We start from the raw sequence: 11032 nt of genomic DNA on the forward strand, positions 1-11032 counted from the left end.
AACCTGGATGCCCTCGATTTAACGAGCTTAATTAATTTGCGTATACCTACCCGTGATACCCGTTTAAATGCTCTATATTTTGTTACCAAATCTGCCAATAATTACTTCGAAAACTCTCCAATTCAAAGGCTTCATACACTTGGAAACAAAAATAGTTAAATCGATGTCTATCATTTCCAATCGGTTTCCAAATTTAAAACCAAAATATTAGAACTTTTAAAATAAAACAATAAACATCCAGCTATTGCACCTCTTATTGAATTATTTCCTCAAGATCGACAAAACAGGCTTATACCTACAAAATATCATGTTTATATTTGCTTTTTGCTTGGTTTTATATGTCTAATGGTTATATTATTGCTTTACCATTCTATATTTATAATTTGCACAATATTTTTTTTATATAAACTATGTAAAATGGCTGACCGATCGCCTTCGATTTAGCAGGCCACTACAACCAGTCAAACGCAGTATATTTGTTAACAATACTGCCAATAATAATTATTTCGTTAGCTTTCTTACTCAAAGGCCTCATACACTATGTGTCGTATTGTATCATGTTACTGCTGCCACTCTACCTAGCATTTACATATAAACTTTACATTTCTCATTAACTAATTTAAGTCTGTATAACTTAGGAGTAGGAATATTCTTATTTTTGTACTATTTACTTGCTGTTATAATATGTCAAATGGATATGGTTATATGTATTTTTACTATTACTTTTGTGAACTTGCAATCTTCAGAATATTATTTTTTTATTAACTATGTATGTAAAAGCCCAATGGGCGTATAAATAAATAAATTCTCTTTTGCTATTCCGAATTTTATTATAATAATTGATTAATCATTAATTAATATTCGGAAAACTTTTATATGACGTTTGCAGATTTGCACACAACTTTTTACTCATGAGGACAAAAATTTATTTTATAAACAATGAGCTAAAAAAATGTATTTTTACCACATCCAGAACATGTGGAATAAACGTTTAAAAAATCATTTTGTTTTTACGTTATTCATAATTGGTCCATGAGAGGGTTAAATATACAAATCCTTTGTAAATACTAATAACCGTATTCTAAGGCACACATTGTGCGTCATATTTCCAACATACGACCTCATTATCCCCAACAATTAGGGAAGAGAAGGACTCCATTATCTCACTTATCCCACCATTAGAATAATTAATAATATTTTTTTATTTATGTGAATACCGCCTTCACCGCAATATACCGCCGAATAATCCACCGCGCAAGAGTCCAAACTGCTCCCTGCTAACCGGAGACAGTGTAGACTACGGAATCTCCAATTGGGGTACGTCGTGAGGTGGAAGAGCATGGGGAGGAAGAGGAGTTGGGGAAGGAATGAGGAAGGTGAGCAAGTACCTGGATATTCAGATCTGTTTCCTAAACTAACTAACAAACTAACCATAACGCCGTTTCCCCGCAAAGGTAGGCAGAGAGGACGGAACGCCAAACAACTCGTTATTTGGCACACACTCATTGCCTCATTCAAATTCATACATCGTCTCATAAAAAAAACCCATTAACATCATTATTATTGAACCGTGTTAAAAATGTTGAGTTCAGGAAATAATGCAAGGCTGATGTTATCGTAACGGTTAAGATTAGGAAAGAGATGCTTAGATGGCGTTATAGAAAACAATATTTTTGTATGGTTGTATTTTCAAAATGAATTGCAAAACTACTTATTACTCACATATTACGCTTGCACTCTTTACGAATCTCCACATTTCTCAAACGATCATACATGTTTTTTTCCTTATCTTTAAATAACGTACAATAACCATTAAAAAAAAATTAAAATCCCAACTTACATTTAAATAAGAAAATTTAACCAATACACATAAATACTTGTACCATTTAATCATAACCACGTAAACACCTCAGCACAGGTTCTCCCAGTGAGGTGTTCACAAAACATATAACATTATCCACCACAGTGTCACCTACTCAAACCTACCTAACACCCAGCATAAAACACCATATTAACAACAGTTCTAAATTTATGTATTATATACAAATGTCAATATTTGGTAGACACTGTAATGTATGTATAGAAATAAATATTAAATGGTTTTACAAACATACGCCTAAGGGATCTCATTTCTAGAGCATTCAGTCTAGTTTCATCCTTGCTCTGCTAGTTCATCAGGATAGGTACAAGCAATCCATTGTGGACTGCTAACCGTGTTCTGAATTCTAAACACCGATGCAGCCATTTCAACAACTTTTAGATTCCTGTACGGTGATCTTTCATCTTGGCGATATTGACACTAAATACACAAATGTTTTGTAATACTAATCATTACTTTCCAAGGTACACATTGTGCACCATCCTACCATCAATCGGCATAATTATGTCGCACAATTGAGCAAGAGAAGGAGATCCTTTATTGGCTTTGTCCACCATTACAATAATTATACTGAATTAGTTCTGAATATATTTTCCAATCGCATTAAATTTTCTCTTCAAAGATGATAACGATGAAGATGATAAAGCATAAATATGTTATTTATCGACCGAACCATAGATTTATAAAACAATAGACCTGCCTATGAAAGAGAGGAGAACATGCCAAGTTGTCTGGAGTCCCCGGGGAGGCGGCGTGACCTTCTCCCTTTGAAGTTATTTGTCAATTAATGAAACTCGTATTGTCCTATAATAATAATAATAATTGTAAAACTTATATAGCGCCGTTTTTTGTGAAAAATCACCTCAAGCGCGCTGTACAAATTATGCCTAACAAACGGATTCAGAAAAACAAACATATTATTTACAAACAGATACAGAAAAAACATACTTACCTGGCTGGTCATTTCAGATAAACACACTTTTATTAAAAAAAGTTAACGACGAGGACACTATAGTAACAACACAGGACATTGATTTTACATTTGATATTTTACCCTCCATTACTAATATTAATACATTTATTAGAAGATTAGTGGCAAGAGAAGAGTTGATATTTTCTTTTAAAAGAATGTGAATTTACGACTCTTTTGAACTGAAGAATTTTAATGAAATTACTTTAAAAACTAACAAAGCTTACAAAAAATATTATTTTTTTACATATTTAGTTATTTACAATGTCGCAGACTGTGAAGGTAAAAAGTTTTTGACTTTGGAAATAACTGTCTAAAAAGGTGAGTTTAGCTCTGAACTGAATCTTAAATCATGTGGCAGTCCATTCCAGGCTTTAGGTTCTGACACTCCGAAAGAACGCTCACCAAACTTAGTATTTAGTGTGCGCTTTGTCTCCTTCAACCTTCCGATAGCTGAAGACACTGCTGACCTGAGGGTTGAATGTCGTGAATTGGTATTTTTAAGACACTGCTGACCTGAGGGTTGAATGTCGTGAATTGGTATTTTTAAGACACTGCTGACCTGAGGGTTGAATGTCGTGAATTGGTATTTTTAAGACACTGCTGACCTGAGGGTTGACTGTCGTGAATTGGTATTTTTAAGACACTGCTGACCTGAGGGTTGACTCTCGTGAATCGGTATTTTCCGGAATACACATTTCTGATAGGTAAGCCGGGGCCATTCCGTTGAGTGATTTAAATACCATCCAGCAGAGAATGAACTGGATTCTTTCAGGACATTTGAGCCAGTGAAGATTTTCGATTAATCTTTGCGAAATCAAATGAATCATTTTTAACATTACACCAAAGATACAACCAATTATAGCTTTCCACTTTGTGTTATGAAATGAACGGAATTAACAGAACATGTAAAACAAAAACCATAATATGATAGTAAGAAGACAGGATGTACATAAACAAATTTCGTACATAAAACAATAATATAAATAAAAACAGAAAATTTACTCATGACATGTCAAAAAAATACTCTTTTACGGACTTTTATGTTTATTCAGCCGCAATAAATTCCAAATTTCCATTTGAGATATGAGGTCATTGTAATTATCACAACCTATTCAAGCAAGACTTTTATTTACAGTTTGCTTTGCATGCATTTTTGATCTACTTTAAAAAGGACAGAAGAGCGTGTACTCAAATTCAAAGTTCTTCAACTCATGATGGAAAGATGTTGCGCCCGTTGAACAGGAAATTTTAGACAGATGCTAAAACTTACCGTTCAAGAGTTTTTCTTCTTCAACACATAAATCTTCTCCTATAGCCTTTTAAAATTTCTCTTCAAATTAAAAACCACCATCATTGCTTGAAACGGCTTCAGCCATGTTCGGAGTCATCCAGTTAGGTACTTCCCAACCTTCCTTTTCCCCTCCCCACTCCCTGCAGCCAAATAAAATACCCCAATTAGGGTCGCCAATAGTCCCACTGTTTCTAATTGGGAATGTTGGAGGACAATCGTACGAAATGCAAGAAGTCTTGCATTTTGTACGATTTCGTCTTGCAAGAGTAAGGACGGGTTGTTTGCACAGAACTCGAAAACGAACGTTGAAATTTGATGAATTGTTCAAATTCTCCGAAACAACCCGTCCTTATATGTTATTAACTTACTAGCAGAGAGGACGGACGACCAAACAACTCGGTCTTGACACACAATTCTTGCCTCATTCACATTTGCACACTGTCTCATACTGTATTTATTTTATTTATTAATGTAAAACTAATTTGTGTTTTATGTTAAAGCGCCACAAACTTACGCACCTACCGGATGTTCGCTCTAACTCTATAAAACCAATTTTAACCCAATATTAACCTAAAACCAAAATTGCGTTATTAAATCCGTCAGTTACTACACCGGTAACGTCACTCAAACAAGAGCATCAGTAGCATATGAACATATTCATCGCCGGGTACGCGATATCGAGTATAAATACACATCGATTGGTCCAGCGTAAACTGTAGGGATTTACATACAAAACAAACAGCAGATAATATATTAAATTCATTTATGTTAAGCGGTAAGCACCTCATTGTCAACCGTCGACAGTTTGGCGTGAATGGGTTTAAATTGGGACAGCATACCGGAAATTCATCAGTTTAGTTTGAATAGACAGGAACCCACAAAATGATCACTTTCTATGAAAACACAAAATTCTATTCAGTTGAATCGGTAATGTTAAACTCTCACATTAGACCAGTCCCGTAAATAAGGCACTTTATTAATAATATCTATTAATTAATTGTTAGTTAACACGCGAATGAAAGGCCAGGGGAATTACAGTTCTGCCACGAAGTCAGCGAACGAATTATTGTATGCACAACATAGAATACCTACAATTTTAGAGGTGTCTTGTAGCTAGCAGATTATAGGATTCTTCAATGTGACCAGCTGCTAATCTTGGATAAAGTACGCCCAACAATTGAATTTGGGAGCCACCTCTGAGCTGGAGACACAAAATAAATAAACCTACTTGATTCTGTTGTGTGAAAGGAGGGCGGTCCGTCTGATAGACAATGCATTGTTAACAGACCTATTGCCATCTATATGCAAAGACGTAATTTAGTCATACTGAATCTGTTCTAATCTGCTCGAATGATCTAGCAGCATTGATCCCAGGTGCACCAGTGAAACAACGACAGATACAAGCGGAACACCCGTTCACGGTTGGCTTCATGAGAACGGGTCGTTTCTTCGACTCGTTCATCTTAGTCGGCTCGTATATGAAACGAGCTTCCGGCATCTGTTTTTTCTCCTTCATATAATCCGGGCCTCTTCTAGAGACGCATTAATAAGTCCTTTCCTACAGTCTCTACTTTAACCCGCCTCACAACGCAGCCCAATCGGGCGGCGAAACAATTCCCCTGTCTTTACACTGTACAGGAGAACTCTTGGGAGGTGTCAATTAAAAATTCCAACACCTCCACATAGATCACACCAAGTGGTTACGTTTGTTGAAATTAGCAAGGGTGCCCGGAATAATGGGGTGGTGTTTGTCCAGATTTTGCCTTGGTGGATGCGTCTGCCCACGTGCGTGGATCGGGAGGGACTTTGTACCGCGGTGGGAGGGATGGCTTCATACGTCCTTCACTTCTGGAAACATTGACCCCAGATTCCTACCTACCCATCATACACTTATTCTTCTCGGAACATAATTTCACCTGATATTTTATGATGAGAGTTATGATAGCTTTTGCAAGTGTAATAACTTATATACCATAGACATATGAATATTAGTAGACCTGCCCTAAGTGATTAAAAGCGTATTATCCCCACTCCCCATACCGGTTCCATTGGAACAGGCTGTGCTCGCGTATGGCCTCAAGTGAAATTTGAAAACTTGACGTCATCATTCTTGTGCGAACTATGGTCGAGGCATCATCGGTTCATTTTACGAAATAACACGGCAAAATGTTGACTTGTGCTATGAAAACTTGTAAAAATAGATGTGAAAAAGAGAATAAACCCAATTGTCGTATTACATTCCATACATAAGCATTATTTTACTATATTTTAAGCATATTCACGTCGTATAATATGGATCAGTTGTAGAAACATAATATACTATCACATCGAGAAACGTCTGGACGCGAAACACAAAGCTGGTTGGTTGCTGGGAAGTAAATTATGAACATTTATAAAAGTGTCTTAACTAAATACTTAAACGAAATATTCGACTCTGAAAATAGAACCGAATTTTTTTGCCGAATTTGGACTTCGCAAATTTGGCGAGTAATTTGCGCTCCCATGTAAAAATGTCTATTCATTCAAAAGCAGATTTTACTTTTAAGAAGTAAATGGTGATATTATAATGCGAGATGCCTATTTACTGTCATATTGATTTATTGACGAATCACAGTCAGCTTCACCCCCTTCGTTCTTCAACAGTTGATTTTACCCCTCGCCATTATCTTATCGTCTATTAATTCCTATGTCTGTGTTATATACCGTTAACTATTTCTGTCTTGCCCTGATGTAAGACAACCATTCAGAATTGAAACGCTGATTGAAATGGCTTTGGTGACCATATCTGAATAGTCAGGTACCTCCCCACCTTTTTATTTATTTATTTATTTATTTATACTGGGTTTTACAGATGATCACACTTACGTGAGAACAATCCACTTATAAAAACTCAGTTATTGTACAATTACAAAAATCTACAATTAAATAAAGATACAATAAATTAAATACAGATACATACAATTAAATACAGATACATGCAATTAGAAAACAAAAACATCAAAAAATAAAAATAAAATACACAATCATATACAAGCTCGCTCAAGTAACACATTACATTATACATTATTACAAGTGGTAAGAGGCATAAGAAATACGAGAGGTATGCATAGAGAGAAAATTGACACAATGAATTAGCTAATATTTTTTAATAGCGCCAGAACTTTTTTTCTGAATCCGTACAAATTATCGACGAAAATATCTATTTCAGCACACTCTATCTTGTTATATAGTCGACACATCTGGGTCAGAGGGCTAAAGTAGGCGATATTATTTATAAATGTATTCAGGTGAAAAATATTATGGCGCCTTAAACAATGCGAATTGGGGACATTTATTTTAATATTGCTAAGACATAATGTAGTATCAAGTTGACCGTGAATAATTTTATGTAAACACATGAGATCAGTCAATTGCCTTCTAGTTTTAAGTGTATCAATCTTGAAGTAATCACGACGTACGTTATATGATCTTAGATGGTCATGTAATCCACATTTGAAGGATAACATTCTTAGCATTTTTTTTTTAATGGACTCTACAATATTTTCATATTTGCAGTAATGTGGATTCCAAATAGAGCTTCCATATTCAAGTTTACTTCTAATTAAGGCATTGTAAAGAGTTAGAATTGATTGAGGATCTTGGAAAGGTTTACATATTCTATGAATAAATCCCATCATTTTTAATGATTTGCACTTAATGTCGTTAATGTGTACATCAAATATGAATTTAGAATCAAGAGTGATTCCTAGATCTCTTATTGAAGATACTTTTTTGAGAATAATATTATTAATAACATAGGAAAAATCCTTTACAATTCTATTTCTAGTGAAGTTTAAAATGTAACATTTTTCAACATTTAAGTGCATATCATTGACAGTACACCAGTTATTAAGTGTGTGGAGGTCGTTTTGAAGCAGTTGATGATCGGAAACAGACTTGATATTACGAAAAATTTTAAGATCATCGGCGAAAAAAGCATAATCACAATTTAATTTCGAGCCAAGGTTTTCTTCTCCATCTCCTTCCCCTCCTCACTACCTTCAGCCTCACAACATACCCAATTGGGGAGGCCTTAGTCTCACTAGCTCCAGACGGTTGGGAGCAGTTGGGACTCTTGTGCAGTTTCGCATAAAAAATACCCATCACACAGCATCCCCGAGCAACATAGTTTTTTAACTCCTGTCTGCAGTTAATGTAAAAAAAAATGCTTAAAATATTTCGATTAAAATGTATAGAAAGAATTAGGATGGGTTGTTTCATATAATTTGAATAATTCATCAAATTTCAAAGTTAATTTTCAAGTTCTGTTATTATTTCAGTTCTGTCAAGTAATTGGCTTATAATGATATAATAACAGAACTTAAACAGGACATTCACAGAATTCGCAAATGAACGTTGAAATTTGATGAATTGTTCAATTTCTATGAAACAACCCAAAACCTCAAATTTCAAAGTTAATTTTCAAGTTCTGTTATTATTTCAGTTCTGTCAAGTAATTGGCCTATAATGATATAATAACAGAACTTAAACAGGACATTCACAGAATTCGCAAATGAACGTTGAAATTTGATGAATTGTTCAATTTCTATGAAACAACCCATCCTAAGTAACCGTTCGAGTAAGAAACAAAGTACAAATTCGTACAGACGCTCAATGAAATAAAATATATAATCCCGCGAGAGAAGAAAGTGAGGTACTTCCTTGTTGACGGTCGTCACGCGTCTTCCGAGAGATTGATGGATTTCTTGGCCGTTTCTGAGACCTATTTCTGACTAATAACGTACCGCGCATTGTCACGAAAGATATTTCCGTCAACCCGGCGAGACAATCTATATAGTTAATATGATACATATCTGGTGGAGATTCGTTCACGAGAAAAGGGTTTAGGCTTTAAAAGGGCTGCGGTAAAATTTAAGTAATAATTGATGGGAGGATTATAGGGGGGATTACACCTTTAGGATACGACCAACTACAACTCATGACTAACTTCAGGTGCACTGCAATGTGCAGTGTGTAGAACTAGGTTTTAGAAGTTTTGAATGCATTTCAATACATTTCATGAAAATTCCTAAGTAAAACGTTGACATTGTTAAATATTAAATTTGGTTTTGAGATATTTACAAAATATTAGCCGAATTATTTTAAGGTATATCAACGATATAAATATTTATTTATTTATTTGTTAAGACATACACAGTACAATAAGATACAGTTAGATATATTTAGTTATTACTTAGTTGTAGTACCTATTACGTATGTCCATAAAATATCATTACGTAATTTCGCCTGAGATTGTTATAAAAGGAAGGAAGTGTGTGGAAAGATAATAATAAATGAATTGAAAACAAGAATTATAATAAGTTCACGAATTGTAATTGACTGTTAATACATAGAAGTTTTGAAAAATTATGTGAAAATATTTTTGTAATATGTCGTGCTAAGAAATTTAATAAGTTAGTTTTGTATGTTAGAAAGGAATCATGAAAGATGTCTAAATGTAGTAATTTTTCGTAATGGGTGTATGTTGTGATTACTGAGTTGTTTTTGCATTGGTATTGTTGGCTTCAATATGAAAAATTGTAGTGTGCCTGGTACGCCTCGTTGGAACATTTAAACCAATATACCATACACAATAATTACATGTCACAGAAAACAAACATAATCTAACACTAGTAATAACAATTAACTGTGGCATTTCATCATAAAATGACGACAGAAAGTATAAAATTAATAAAGCTCTAGAAGGAGATACTAGTACACACAAGTATGAATTGACTTAATTTAAATTAATAATAATTTAGAAGATATGATAGTATAGCCTTTTTGTACATTTATGGAAATTTAATGTTTTTGAAACAATTTTGTGTAAGAAGATAACGAGATAGCAGAATGTTTTTAAACTTTCTTTTACATTTTTTTTTGGTCTGACTGAGGATTAAACCTTCCTATTCAGGAAGATTAATCAACAGCTCTACCAACCTCGCCAAATGACGATCGGGTAGGACCGACATTTACTTCGTATATTTTAATTGCTGTAATGTCATCCGATTTCAGAAGGATACGTACATGTCAAAAGTTGATAGAATGCATTGTCATCGACAACGTGTCTATCTGCCGACCAAATGTCGGGAAGTGGGTTAATTTCCGCTTCCAAGATTTGGATTCATTCATTACCGAAAACAAAAGTGAAATTCAAATAGATTCAGATTCGTATTCAAAACAAGAAAGACAGGTTATATAAGAAGTATTCTCCTTACAAGTTGAAATTACTCATTTCTGCGGCTCGTTGAGGTTTTTTTTATTTAATTCCAAGAAGTGGGTACTATACAGATTTGAAAGAAAACTGACGTCATATGACGTCACGAAGATATTTATTTATTTCACATATACGGCACAACATGTGCCATTCACATACTAATTTACAGAGAATAGTACAGCAACATAAGGAATGCAACAATATAAATGTAAGTATAATGGTATAATCAGTAAATAGTAAGTTAGGTTAAAGTATGAAAAAACAAAGAGATATAAATATAATATAAGTAGCAATCTGTAGTATAGTAATAAGTCAAAGTAAGAAATTATATCTAATAATATACAATAAAGTAGTATAAGGAAGAATGAAGTGCTTATAAAATGTCTAAAAGGCATTAAGAGTTTGTAAAAAATAAAATAAAAGATATTAGAAAGGTATATACTATTAGAAAATGAAAGGAATAAAATATATACTAGGTATTATAATATGAAAAGGAAACAAAAGTAATAAATGGGAGAATCGCGTGTATAATAATAATGTGCGACACTGCTTGACAGTCCGATAAAGTTTTACATAGTACCTATGATGACTATGATATATAATGCACTGATATCAGTTTCTACCTATCGAGTA

Source organism: Hesperophylax consimilis, chromosome 30, assembly GCF_061612785.1.
Source record: "Hesperophylax consimilis isolate HC1 chromosome 30, BYU_Hcon_1.0, whole genome shotgun sequence".
NCBI lineage: Eukaryota > Metazoa > Arthropoda > Insecta > Trichoptera > Limnephilidae > Hesperophylax > Hesperophylax consimilis.